This window comes from Chlorocebus sabaeus, chromosome 24 (assembly GCF_047675955.1).
Source record: "Chlorocebus sabaeus isolate Y175 chromosome 24, mChlSab1.0.hap1, whole genome shotgun sequence".
NCBI lineage: Eukaryota > Metazoa > Chordata > Mammalia > Primates > Cercopithecidae > Chlorocebus > Chlorocebus sabaeus.
In genome coordinates, this window is record NC_132927.1 from 47,593,925 (window position 1) to 47,607,808 (window position 13,884).

The following is a 13,884-nucleotide window of genomic DNA, read 5'->3' on the forward strand; positions in this document are numbered from 1 at the left end:
TTCTGGGCCTTTTGGCTAAGATCAAGTGAATATACTTAATGTATTTTTTGCTTACACTGAGGTTGCGTACTGTTCATATTTATTGGCTAATTTCACAATTTCATATTTTTTTGTCTTGAGAATTGTCTGTTTCCTTTCTTTACCCATTTCCTAGTGATTTTAAATCTTTTTCTGTTTCATCTTTTTCTTTTAGATTTGAACAAACCATTTTATGTATTTTCTCAATACTGATCTATCTATATTACCATTTGTGAATACAAATGTGTCTCCATTACATAAGAAACCCATCCCTAAACACCAGAAATTGAATGAAAATACTAACAAGGATTCCATTTTCTATCAATATAACACTGCCAATCAATTTCCTAAAACAACAGAATATGTCAATGTATTTAACAAACTATTTAGTACGTAAGATGCATACAACATTGCTTCCTTTAAATCTTTTTAGAGAAAGGATCTCACTCTGATGCCCAGGCTGGAGTACAGTGGCATGATCATAGTTCACTGCAGCCTGTAAATCCTGAGCTCAAGCAATCCTCCCACCTCAGCCTGCTGAGTAGCTCAGACTACAGGTGAGTGCCACCACACCCGGCTAAGTTTCTAATTTTTGGTAGAAAGACAGAATCTTGCTGTATTGACCAGGCTGGTCTCAAACTTCTGGCCTCAATCAATCCTCCTGCCTTGACCTCTCTAAGTGCTGGGATTAGAGGCGTGAGCCACCCCACCTCACAAAACATTGTTTCCTGATCACCAAACAGTTCATGTGACTTTTAACAGACATTTGCTTGTGTGTAGCCATCAACGTCCTACTCACATCCCTTTGTTGACACTTGGCACTTTTCGAAACATCTGCATGTGATTCTGACATCCTTCCAATTATAATTGGAAAGTAACTGGAAAATTCTTCCCCTTTCCCTCCCACACATCCTACTTTGTTTAAAAATGTTATCTTGAGTTTGGGGAATGTGCAAATAAAATGTTCTATATAAACACTGGTTCAAAAAATATTGTATTGGAGAGATACGTATATTTTATGAGGTCTGAGTGTTAAAGATAAGGAGTTCTACTGAGAAAAGATTACCTGGGGAGGTAATCTTCACAAGCTGGTAATACCTGCTTGTGAGGTATACTCAAAAGGGTTTTCTTTCAGTCTAGCCATTTTGGATTTTTGTTTGTTTGTTTGTTTGTTTTTTGAGACAGAGTCTCACTCTGTTGCCCAGGGTGTAGTGCAGTGGCACGAACTCAGCTCACTGCAACCTCCACCTCCCAGGTTCAAATGATTCTTTTGCCTCAACCTCCCGGGTAGCTGGGATTACAGATGCCTGCCACCATGCCCGACTAATCTTTGTATTTTTAGTAGAGATGGGGTGTCTCCATGTTGGTCAGGCTGGTCTCGAACTCCTGACCTCAGGTGATCTGTCCACTGCAGCCTCCCAAAGTGCTGGATTATAGGTGTAAGCCATTGCACCACACCCATTTTGTTTTTAATTTTGTTCATGGTATCTTTTTAGATGCAAAATTTGCCATTTTATGTTAACAAACTGTCAGTTATTTTGTTTAAGTTTTCTGGACTTAGGTCTTGCTTTAGGAGATTTTCCCCATCTCAGGATATTTTTTTCAAATTCTGCTAAATATATTTTAAAGTTGTTAGTTTTGCTTTATGTTTAGCTCTTTAGTCATAAGGAATTAATTGTTAAGTAAGATATGAGGTGGAGTGGGGCAATCTAACTTTTCTCTGTCCCCAAACAAGAAGCATATCAATCTATTGCTATGTATTAGATATTTTATTCTGTCTCCAACTGGTTTGAAATGCCACTGTCTTAACCCATTTTGTGCTGCTATAACAGAATTCCTGAGATTGGGTGATTTATAATAAGCAGAAATGTATTGGCTCACAGTTCTGGAGGCTGAGAAGTACAGGATCAAGGCACTGGCAGCTGGTGAGGGCCTTCTTGCTTGTCATTGTATGGCAGAAGTGGAAGGGCAAGAGCGCAAGAGAGCGAACCCACTCCCACCAGCTCTTTCTTAAGAGCATGAATCTGTTCATGAGGATGGATTCCTCATGACCTAAACACTTCCCATTAGCCCCTACCTCCCAACACTGTCACACTGGGAATTCAATTTCCAAAACATGAATTCTGGGAGACACATTCAAACTGTAGCATTGTGTAACTTACATTCTTGAGGTTTAAAAAAATGTGTTCAGTATAATAAAGCATCAAATTTTATAGTGAAGCTAGGATACAAAAGTACAATCTTAGGGAGCATGAGATTAATTATCAGCATTCATGTATCAACACCAACATTCTCTGCTCACTGTAGTTTTCATAAAGGTAAAACCTTTTTGTAAGTGACAAACTAATCTGATAGCAAGACAACCACTAATGATGTATGTCAAGGAATCTAAGAGGAGGACGAGGCCCCGTCCGTCCCACCCTAGGCAAATGTGATGTTTCTCTGGTGTCTTCAGCTTTATCTTTAAAACTGAAACACAGTTGGTGTTCTACGTCATGTTTCTGTGCTTGTTTTGATATTTTTCAAAATGTTTTCAATGTCATGCCTAATTCTTCCTCTCCCTCCCCATTATATCCCATCATAAAACCCAACACCGCTCTGTGCTTCATGGCGCTCATTTCAACTGTAATTAATTCCTGTTTGCCAGTTGTTTACATGCTGTCTTTCCCATTAGAATGTAAGCTTCAGGAAGCTAGCGGCCATGCCTGTCTGGGTCATCACCTTTGCATTCCCAGTGCCTTGCCAGAGGCTGGCCCCAGCTATAGCTTTTGGCTTTTGTGGTTACAGCCCTCTTGTAGGAAGGCTGATGTGAGAATTTCAGGCCTCATGCACGTCATGTGACTGCACCTCCTTTCACAAGCAGAAAGGCCTGGGTCCACAGCCTGACAAAGGGGCTATTGTTCATGAAGGGTCCAGGTGAGAGGTGCAATCCATCACTGCTCCAGGCCAGCCCTATCACAACTGCTGGCACCGTCCCAGTGACCAGCGAGACAATGACATCACCTCAGAATACATAAACAAAGGATACCCTATTCTTCAAAGCTGTCCAAGGAGAATTACGTTTTTTAGCCCATTCTTGCCGTAATATAGTGCATAAATATCATCTCTCAGGGTTTCCTAGATTCAGTTCAAGGGCATAGATGATTTGGTAGGTATTTGATTTATAGAAGTTTTCTGAAGCCAGAGAATAAACTGAAGCATGTTTTGCTGAGGGTAGGAAAACAACTCAATTTGGAAGAAGAGTTGATTTCTCAGGTAAGTAATTATAAGTTATATCAACCCCTCTCACCTTTGGGTCTAGTTTCGTCATCTCCTACACAAACCTTTGGTGACAACTTTCATCCTTATCATTCTTTTTTTTTTTTTTTTTTTTTTGACACAGAGTCTCACCGTGTTGCCCAGGCTGGTCTTGAACTCCTGGGCTCAAACCATCCTCCTGCCTCAGCCTCCCAAAGTGCTGGGATTACAAGTGTAAACCACCATGCCTGACCTCATCCTATCATTCTTAATACCCACAGAACACTATTCAGAAAATTCATTGGTTAAAAAAATGTCAATTCCTCAAAACAGCGAAGTACTATCTCCAAGTTCCATGTAAAGTTTGTGATTAAACACTTTAGTCAGTGCATTTAAAGACAATGCTAAAGAAAGGTAGTAAGAAACCTAAATTGTGGAATAGTTATTATCATAACTGTTTGCATTTATTGAGTATTTATTATGTGCCAGATATTAGGCTGAGTTATTTGCATGGTTTGCCTCATTTAATCCTCATAGCAAGCATGTGAGGTGGTGTATTAGTCTGTTATCATGCTGCTAATAAAGACATATTACTGGGTAATTTATAAAGGAGAGAGGTTTAACTAGCTCACAGTTCCACATGGCTGGGGAGGCCTCAAAACCATGGTGGAAGACAAAGGAAGAATATGGCGGTAGGCAAAAGATCTTGTGTAGGAGAACTCCCCTTTATAAAACCATCAGATCTCATGAGACTTATTCACTGTCACAAGAACGGGACAGACCCGAACCCATGATTCAATTACCTCCCACCGGGTCCCTCCCACGATGTGGGAATTATGGGAGCTACAACTCAAGATGAGATTTGGGTGGGGCCAAATATCATATTAGATAGGGAGAATTATTATTCCCATTTCATAGATGAGGAAATGGATACTTGGAGAGCACATGTAACTTACTCTAGACCCTGTGCCTTGCAGGGAACAGAGCCAGAGCTCTGATGCTGATTTCCATTATTCTGTGGTCCAGGCTCTTACCACTGGCCATGAAAAAGCAACGAATGGACATTTGTATTTGAGAAAGAAAGAAACTTCTGTCACTCCAAGTACAAGTGCTGGTTAGCTTGTGTTGCCCAATTCAGGACATAACAGACTTGTTTCAACTAACAAATTTATAAAAATCCTTTGTAAATGGCCTATTTATTTATTTATTTTGAGACAGGGTCTTGCTGTGTCACCCAGGCTGGAGGGCAGTGGTTCGATGATGGCTCACTGCAGCTTCGACCTCCTGGGCTCAAACCATTCTCCTGCCTCAGCCTCCGAGTAGCTGGGACTGCAGGTGTACCACTACATCCAGCTAATTTTTTGATTTTTTTTTGTATAGACGGGATATCACTATGTTGCCCAGGCTGGTCTCAAACTTCTGAGCTCAAGGATCCTCCCACCTTGGCCTCCTAAAGCACTGGGATTACAGGCATTACCTACCATGCCCAGACTATTGACTCATTTTTTTAGGTGATTGAAAATACGTTGTTCTCTTTAAAATGTTAAATTGATGGCAGTAGCGGGCCATCTGGAACATCTGCTGCCATCGCGTCGGCCGTGGCAGCAGGGACGCAGGCAGTGGCGGCAGGAACGGCAGTGGAAGCAGTAGGACCCTTGTGCCCCAAGTCCCTGAGGCAGCCAACTGCATAGTGCCCACCCTGGCGTGGCTAGGTGAGGCCCACTTCCAGGCCCAGAGCCTCTACCGCTCCCATCCCGGGCCCCGTGTCGCTGCTTTCGCTCGCGGCCACTGCAAGGAGGGCACAAGGAGGAAGTGGACAGTCCTCAGAGCCTGCCCCTGGGAACCCACCGCCCTAGGGGCCACTATGATGGAGCGGGCTGAGCTGCCCACTGGTTGGGGAGTGGTGCGGTTGGGCATGGAGGAGCAGGCAGAGAGTGGCCCAGTGAGGACCTGGAGGCCCCTGGCTGCAAGGAGGCGTGGCTGGGACTGCACACTCCACAGACCCAGTGGGAGCCGGGGGACAAGCAGGAGCCCCACCCCTTCCGAGTTCATAGGGTGGAAGCTCCCCGGGTGCACCCTGCAGGCGCCCTGCTGTGGCTGCAGACTCAGGCATCTGTGCACTCTTGGAGGCCCAGGAAGGCCCCCTGCCACCCCGCATCTCACCCCCACGCAGAAATGCCTGCTTGCGCTGCCTGCCTTCTTCCCACTGTTGGTGCCCGCTCTGATCTCAGAGCAAAGTCAAGGCCAAGACCCGGGCTGTCACAGCCCGGATGAGTGTGTACACACTGGGAGCAGTGCTGACATGCCTGACACGCCAGCCCCTTGGCACCTGGGCCCCCTCTGGACTTTGGGTACCACCAAGCACTGGAGGGAGGCTGAGTGGGGGCTGAGGACAGTCCAGCACTGGCCTGCAGGCGCCCCCTGGCAGAACAGCTTGGGCGCCATGAATGGTAGTAGAAGGCAGACAGACTCCTGGGCAGAAGGGGGCTCATCACCAGTGAGTGAAGCCCCACCTTCAAACTGGGGAGGGCCTGAAGCCTGGGGGCTCTGCCACCAGTTCCCGCAGACTGCCAGGGGAGCTTATGGTTCTTTTCCCTGGGCCCGCCCATGGCCGCCCATGGCCGCCCATGGACCAATCAGCACACACTTCCTCCCCTGTAAGGCCCATGCAAGCCTCAGATTCAGCCAGACTCCAGCAGAAGACAGAAAGATAATGGGGAGATGACAGGCCGACCAGCTGCAAAGAGGAACTACCCTCTCTGCTGACAGCTGGACACTTATCAGGAGACCTGCCCGCAGAGAGGAGCTACCCTTTCTGCTAAGAGCTGACGAGACGATGGGTCAACCAGCTGCAGAGAGGAGCTACCTTCTCTATGCAACGCTGAACACTCCTTGGGACGACCTGCCCAGAAGAGAGGAGCTATCCTCTTACCCTCTCTGCTGAGAGCTGAACACTCATCGGGACACCCTGGCTATGGAAAGGAGCTGCCCACTCCAGGTCTACTGTGAGCTGTTCTATTGTTCAGTAAAACTCCTCTTGGTCTTGCTCACCCTCCACTTGTCTCATGTACCTCATTCTTCCTGGACACAGGATGAGAATCTGGGACCTGCCAAATGGCGGGGCTAAAAGAGCTGTAATACAGACAGGGCTGAAACACGCCCCTTGCTCTCCATGTTGTGAGTGACAAGGAGGAGAGAAGTGAGAAGGAGAAAAGGAGAGAGGAGCTGCCGCTCTTTGGGGAGCCTAGACCTGGGAGCTCTCCAAGTCAGGGCTGTGACTCCCCCTTTGGGGCTCTGCTGTTCTTGGAGTCTCCAAGCTTCTGGGCACCACCGTGTTCCCTGGTGCCAGCCGTGGAAGCTGCTTGTGGTGCAGCTGGCCCAGCCACAGCCTTGCAGAGAGCCGACGCCTGTGCCAGCACCTGGAGCTGCCCGCCCCATGACAGCAGTCAGTGTATCTGACTGTGCACAGTGGCTGGACCCCACACTTGCTCACACACCCCTCACTGCTCCACACCTGACTCGCAATCTCCCTTCGAGGCGTAGGATCCAGGCTGGTAGCATGAGCCGAGCACAGCCTGCCAGGCTGAATGGGCGGAATGAGCCCAGCAGACCCGAGCAAAACTCACACAGAGGCACCACTTGCCACAGTTTTCCGGCCAGAAAAGCGACACTCCAAAGTGCCCGTAACAAAATGTTGCCTCTCCCATCCAACCCAATTGGAATTTGCTAGTCTGAATATTTGCGTCATCCCAAATTATATGTTGAAATCCTAACCCCCAAGGTGAGAGCATCAGGAGGTGGGGCTCTGGCAGGTGAAGAAGTCCTGAGGCAAAGCCCTCGTACATGGGATTAGCGCCTTCATAAAAGAGACCTCAGAGCCTCCTCACCCTTTCTGCCATGCGAGGATACAGCGAGAGGACAGTCACCTGTGAACAGAAAGTGGACACTCCCCAGATATCAAATGTGCCTGCACCTTGATCTTGGACTTCCTAGCCTCTGAACTGTGAGAAATAAATTTGTGTTGTTTATAAGCCATCCAATCTATGGTATTTCGTTGTAGTAGATGGACTAAGACAGAATCTAAGACACAAAAATTTCACATGTGAGTCTGGCCCATTTATAAATTCCAGCAAAATCCAAATGTCTGCTTGACCAGGCATTAAACGAAAAGTTCTGACTAGCAGTGCACTTTTGGACGCTGGTGCTGACATTCAAGTTCAAGTTCTTTCTCTTACAGCAGCAGCCCTGGAGTTTGTTTTAGTCCCCTAAGTTGGTTGGAGTTTGGTTGTTTCATTCTGTGTTTATGGGTACTCATTGCAAGCCTATCATCTTAGAACAGAGACTCACCTGGTGCAACCCTCATCCTGCAGCCATTGGCCTTCCTGGCCTAACCTGGTCCACAACCATCTCTACTTCGAAATGCATTTTTAGTTCTCCTTAGTTCGGCACAAGAGGGATGGGTTGTGCACTGTCCAATTGGACTACCTGTCCAGTGTTGTGAGACTCTAAATGGCATGGGGAGAGACTATATAGAAATATGAATAACAGGCCAGGTGTGGTGACTTACACCTGTAATCCCAGCACTTTGAGAGGCCAAGGTGGGCGGATCACCTGAGGTCAGGAGTTCGAGACCAGCCTGGCCGCCATGGCGAAACCCCACCTCTACTAAAAATATAAAAATTAGCCAGATGTGATGGCACATGCCTGTAATCCCAGCTACTCAGGAGGCTGAGACAGGAGAATAGATTGAACCCAGGAGGTGGAGTTTGCAGTGAGCTGATATCGTGCCACTGCACTCCAGCCTGGGCGAAAGAGCAAGACTCCATCTTAAAAAAAGAAAAGAAAAGAAAAGAAAAGAAATATGAGTAAGAGCTGACTTTCACTGCTTCCAGCCAGGCACTGTGCTGGGTGTTCTGCATGCAGTATCTCAGAGGAGGAAACTGAGGCTTAAAGTGGATGAATAACTTGCTCTCAGTCACATAGCTGGCAGATTGAGATTTGGGTTGACTGCAGGTCTGACTGACTGTACTGTTTGAGCTTTTATGCCTATTCTTTACTGCCCTTTCAGTGAGTGCCAGGAAGTCTGGAGATAAGGGCTGTAGTAGCCCAGGAGGTTTCGGTGGAGGAAGGAGAAGTTGAATTGGATGTTGAGGATTGTGTTAGAAAGACAATTTGGACTGTACCAGGGAGGGGGTAGGACAGAAAAACAAGCAGAGCAGGCTCCCTTGCTTTTGTTGTCTCCATAGAACAGTAGAAAAGGTGAATTAGACCATTTCGTGGTTGACATTACCAATTAATTTTAAATTCAATGCCTGCTTTGCCGTTGAGCTTAATCTTAATTATAGCAGATCTCTTCGTATTTCTTTTCTTTGTGCAGATTTCACAGGCAGGGGTTTTAAGTGTATCAAAGAGTGTCTGTGCTGAGAGAAATTATTTATGTTGCATTAAAATAATTGGCCCAATTCTCTGAACCAACAAATAAAATCTAATTCCTGTCTTAAAGGTAAAGAGTTATGTAATATGGGAAGAAAAGCATTCACTTAACTACCTCTCTTTTACTACTAGTACATGGTATAATGACCAGGAAACAGCTAAGATCAGCATATCTAGCTTGAACTTTGCATAGAGGTAGTGTCCTTGACTCGTGGCTTAATGCACATAAGTGTGCAAGGTATTTTAATAACACGGAGGTAACAGTCTGAGAAACACATTTGAACTTAAATATTCTGCACATGACATCAGGATATACCACTGTCTTTTTTTATTCCACTTTGTGCCATCGTGCCATCTCACTATGAAAGTGCTTCTTATAAAATATTATTTCTGACCGGGCACAGCGGCTCACACCTGTAATCCTAGCACTCTGGGAGGCCGAGGTGGGTGGATCACTTGAGGCCAGGAGTTCGAAACCAGCCTGGCCAACATGGTGAAACCCTCTCTCTACTAAAAATACAAAAAATATATAGCTGAGCATGGTGGTGGACACCTGTAATCCCAGCTACTAGGGAGACTGAGGCAGGAGAATCGTTTGAGCCTGGGAGGCAGAGGCTGCAGTGAGCTGAGATCATGCCACTGCACTCCAGCCTGGGTGACAGAGCAAGACTCCATCTTAAAAAATATATACATATTACATAAATATATAATATATAAAATATATAATATATGATAGATAATACATATATAAAATATATTATTAATATAAAATATATAAATATATAGAATTATACATTATAATATATTATTATATATAAAATAATGTATGTAGAATGCAATATATATTACATATATATATAAAATTTCTGAAAGAGCTGGACTTTGTTTCCAAGTCATTTAGTTTCTCCCAGGTTATGGAACCTGTGTCCTTGGCTTTAAATCATTTACCTCATTCACAGTTTCAATCCTCTTGTCTTTTCTGCAGAAAGTAATTTTTCCAGAGACATATTTTAATCCATGTAAGGGTGAAATTCCTTCACTTTTTTTTTTTAGCATCTTCAAAAGAACTTTTTCTATTTCAGAAAAAAACTGAAGTCAAGTGACTTCTTTCTCTGTATATCTGGGCAACCCAGTCTCTCTGTCCCTTTATAAAAATAGGCATCATTTCTGGCAGTCATGTAGTTTGTGTGGGACCAGGCCAACTTCAGCTCCAGCAGGCAGGCCTGATTGGTCAAGGCCACAGTTAGCTAATCGAACCCACATGCCCACAGGATTTGGTTCAGGGATGAGCCAATCAGCACAAAGCTTTGAGCTGCTGTTGGTTGATTGTGGGAAACATACTTCCCTGTTGCATGGGAACAATGAAGCGTGTAAGCCTGATTGCAGCCAGCTCTTCTACAATCACCAGGAAATTAGCCCTAGGAGGCAAACAACATTTGTATAAAAGAGAAGAGAGGTGGAAAGAAATTGAGTCCTCACATCATTGTAGCATCAGTGTAGTCCACGGTACCAATGGACTCCCATTTAGCTACTAAATCCCTTATTGTTGATGAGTTTCAATTGGGTGTTCTGTTACTTACAGCCAAAGGCATTTTATCTGATGCACCCACTACTGGGAAGTTGAGCTAAACACATGATACTACACCTCAAAATACAGTTTATCCAGTCTGAATGTCTAACAATAGAGTATTAGGTAACTTAAATTCTATCTATTGATGGTATATTAGGATGGACTAGGCTGTTGTAATAATAGAAACTTAACTTTCATTCACATCATAATCTGAAGCAAGCAATCCTGATCAGCAGATGGCTCTGTTCCATATGATTCCATTGGTTTTTCAGAAACCCAGGCTTCTTCCGCCTTTTGGCTCCCACATCCCCTAAGGCCTTGTTACCACCCTCATTAAGCTGGCAGAAAGGGAAGAAGCAGGAAGGGGCACACCCGTGCTTCTTAAAAACCTTGGCCCAGAAATGGTACAAACCATATCCACTCTACCTTGGCTAAAACTCAGTCACACAGCTGTATCTAACTGCAAAAGATCCCAGGAAGAAAAAGTGGACTTTGGATAATTAGCTGCAGACAGGATGCTTTAGAAGCCTGTTAAATCACAGGGGGAAATGCTAACAGAGCAGTGTCTACGGTACCCTCCTAGCATTTTTTTTTTCTTTTTGATACAGAGTCTTGCTCTGTCACCCAGGCTGAAGTGCAGTGGCACGATCTCGGCTCACTGCAGCCTCCACCTCCCAGGTTCAAGAGATTCTCCTGCCTCAGCCTCCCAACTAGTTGAGATTACAGGCGTGAGCCACCACACTCAGCTAATTTTTGTATTTTTAGTAGAGATGGGGTTTCACCATGTTGGCCAGCTGGCCTCGAACTCGTGACCTCAGGTGGTCCACCCACCTTGTCTCCCAAAGTGCTGGGATTACAGGTGTGAGCCACCCTGTCTGGCCCCTCCCAAGCCTTTTTTTTTTTTTTTTTTTCTGTAAGACAGAGTCTCACTCTGTCACCCAGGCTGGAGTGCAGTGGTGCGGTATCTCGGTTCACTGCAAGCTCTGTGTCCTGGGTTCAAGTGACTCTCCTGTCTCAGCATCCTGAGTAGCTGGGATTACAGGTGTGTGCCATGATGCCCGGCTAATTTTTGCATTTTGAGCAGAGATGGGGTTTCACCATGTTGGCCAGGCTGGTCTCAAACTCCTGATCTCAAGTGATCCGCCTGCCTTGGCTTCCCAAAGTGCTGGGATTACAGGCGTGAGCCACCATGCCCAGCCCCCACTCCCAAGCTTTCTAAAGGCCCGTATCTATAAGCACATGAACTCTGTCTCTTTCTGCTTCAGCCCTGAGACAATACTTTGTTTTGTTCTTCATCCTTGTTCGTCTTCTGGTACCTTCCTAATGTTCCTAGCAAGCAAACATACTTTGCCATGCACTGGTAAACAATAAAGATTTTACTGAAGATCTGGTGTGATGACAGAAATGTAATCAAGGTCTTCCACGGATATCTGTTCTTTCCTCCAAAGCTCTCTTCCTCTGCCAGCAGCCTCACTTCACCTGTTTACTTTTCTCTGGTTGAATGCTTCCTTCCAATATCAGCAGCCCTAAAAGTCTCATCACCTGAGTAATTCGACTCTTACTCTTTGCTTCATGCCTGCTCAGCAAAAAAAAAAAAACAAAAAAACAAAAAAACAGAAACAACAACAACAACAAAACCCCAGTATTAAATCAAAAACTAACAACATATCTTTTTCCTCCAGCATACCACTCAGGGAACTTAGGATATAACTCACTGAACAAAAAGTTTTCTTCCGGGGGCAGAGTTGGGTGGGGGCTTCTTGCTAAGAAAATTAATTCTTGCCAGAAAAATTCATTTACATGGGAAAAAAGACTGAAAGGATATCCTAAAATGTTAACAGTATTTACCTCTAGGTAATTAAAGTTTTTTTCTCTTGTATGTTCCTATACTTTCCTTTAATATTTGTCTCTGTATTTTCCAAATGTTCTACAGTATATGATATATTTAATTATCTAAAAAATATTTAGTAAAGAAATTTATCTTTTGTTCAACATCACTAATCATTAGGGAAATGCAAATCAATACCACAATGAGATACCACTTCACACCCGTTAGGGTGGATATTAAAAAAAAGAGAAAAAGAGGCTAGGCGTGGTGGCTCATGCCTGTAATCCCAGCACTTTGGGAGGTCACAGTGGGTGGATCACAAGGTCAGGAGTTTGAAACCAGCCTGGCAAACGTGGTGAAACCCCATCTCTACTAAAAATACAAAAAAATTAGCCGGTCATGGTGGCGGGCACCTGTAATCCCAGCTATTTGAGAGGCTGAGGCAGGAGAATGGCTTTAACCGGGAGGCGGAGGTTGCAGTGAGCCAACATCTCACCACTGCACTCCAGCCTAAGCAACAGAGCAAGACTCCATTTCAAAAAAAAGAATAAGTGTTGGTGAGGGTATAGGGAAATTAGAATGTTTGTGCATTGTTGGTGGGACTCTAAAATGGTACAGCCACCATGGAAAATGGTATGATGAGTCCTCAAAAAATTAAAGACAGAATTACCAGAAATTCTACCTCCGGCTATGTACTCAAAATAATTGAAAGCAGGAATTTGAACAGACATTTTTATGCTCATGTTCATAGCAGCAATAGCCGAAAGGTGGAAGCAATCCAACGTCTGCTGACAGATGAATGGCTACGTCAGATGTGGTATACATATACAAGGAATATGATGCAGCCTTAAACAGGAAGGAAACCCTGACACATGCTACAACATGGATGACCCTTGTAGACATTATGCTAAGTGAAACAAGCCCGTCACAAAGGGACAAATACGGTTCCACTTATATGAGGTACCTAGAGTAGTCAAATTTATAGAGACAGAAAGTAGAATGGTGGCTGCCAGGGACTGGGCAGGAGGGAGGAAATGAAGAGTTATTGTTTAACGGATACTGAGTTTCAGTTGGAAAAGATAAAAACATTCTGGAGATGGACAGTGGTGATGGTTGCACAGCAATGTGAATGTACTTAATGCCACAGAATTGTACACACAAAAATAGTTAAAATTGTAAATTTTATGTTAACATATATTTTACTATGATTTTTCTAAAACACAAAATTTCTCTTTCCACAGGCAATTTTACCAGAATTTTTGACATGATAGCTTGTGACCTCTTGGAAACCAGATATTTCCTTAGTTTGGGCCTTCCACCTACACAGGATTTCTTTTTAAATTAATTTGTAAAAGACATAAGGAAAAATACTTATTACACTTATATTTACACAAGGCTCAGGGAATTAGTAAAAGATGGCTTTTTTTTCTCCAAGAATTTTTTAAGTGAAAAAGAGGCCGGGCATAGTGGCTCATGCCTTAATCCCAACATTTTAAGAGGCCAAGGTGGGTGGATCACCTGAGGTCAGGAGTTCGAGACCGGCCTGGCCAATGTGGAGAAACCCCATCTGTATTAAAAATACAAAAATTAGCCAGGTGTGGTGGTGGGTGCCTGTAATCCCAGCTAGTTGGGAGGCTAAGGCAGGAGAATCGCTTGGGCCCGGGAGGTGGAGGTTGCAGCGAGCCAGGATTGCAATTGCACTCCAGCCTGGGCGACAAAAGCAAAACTCCATCTCAAAAAAAAAAAAAAAAAAAAAAAGGAAAGAAAAAAGAAAAGGGAAGATAGGTAAGCAATTAAC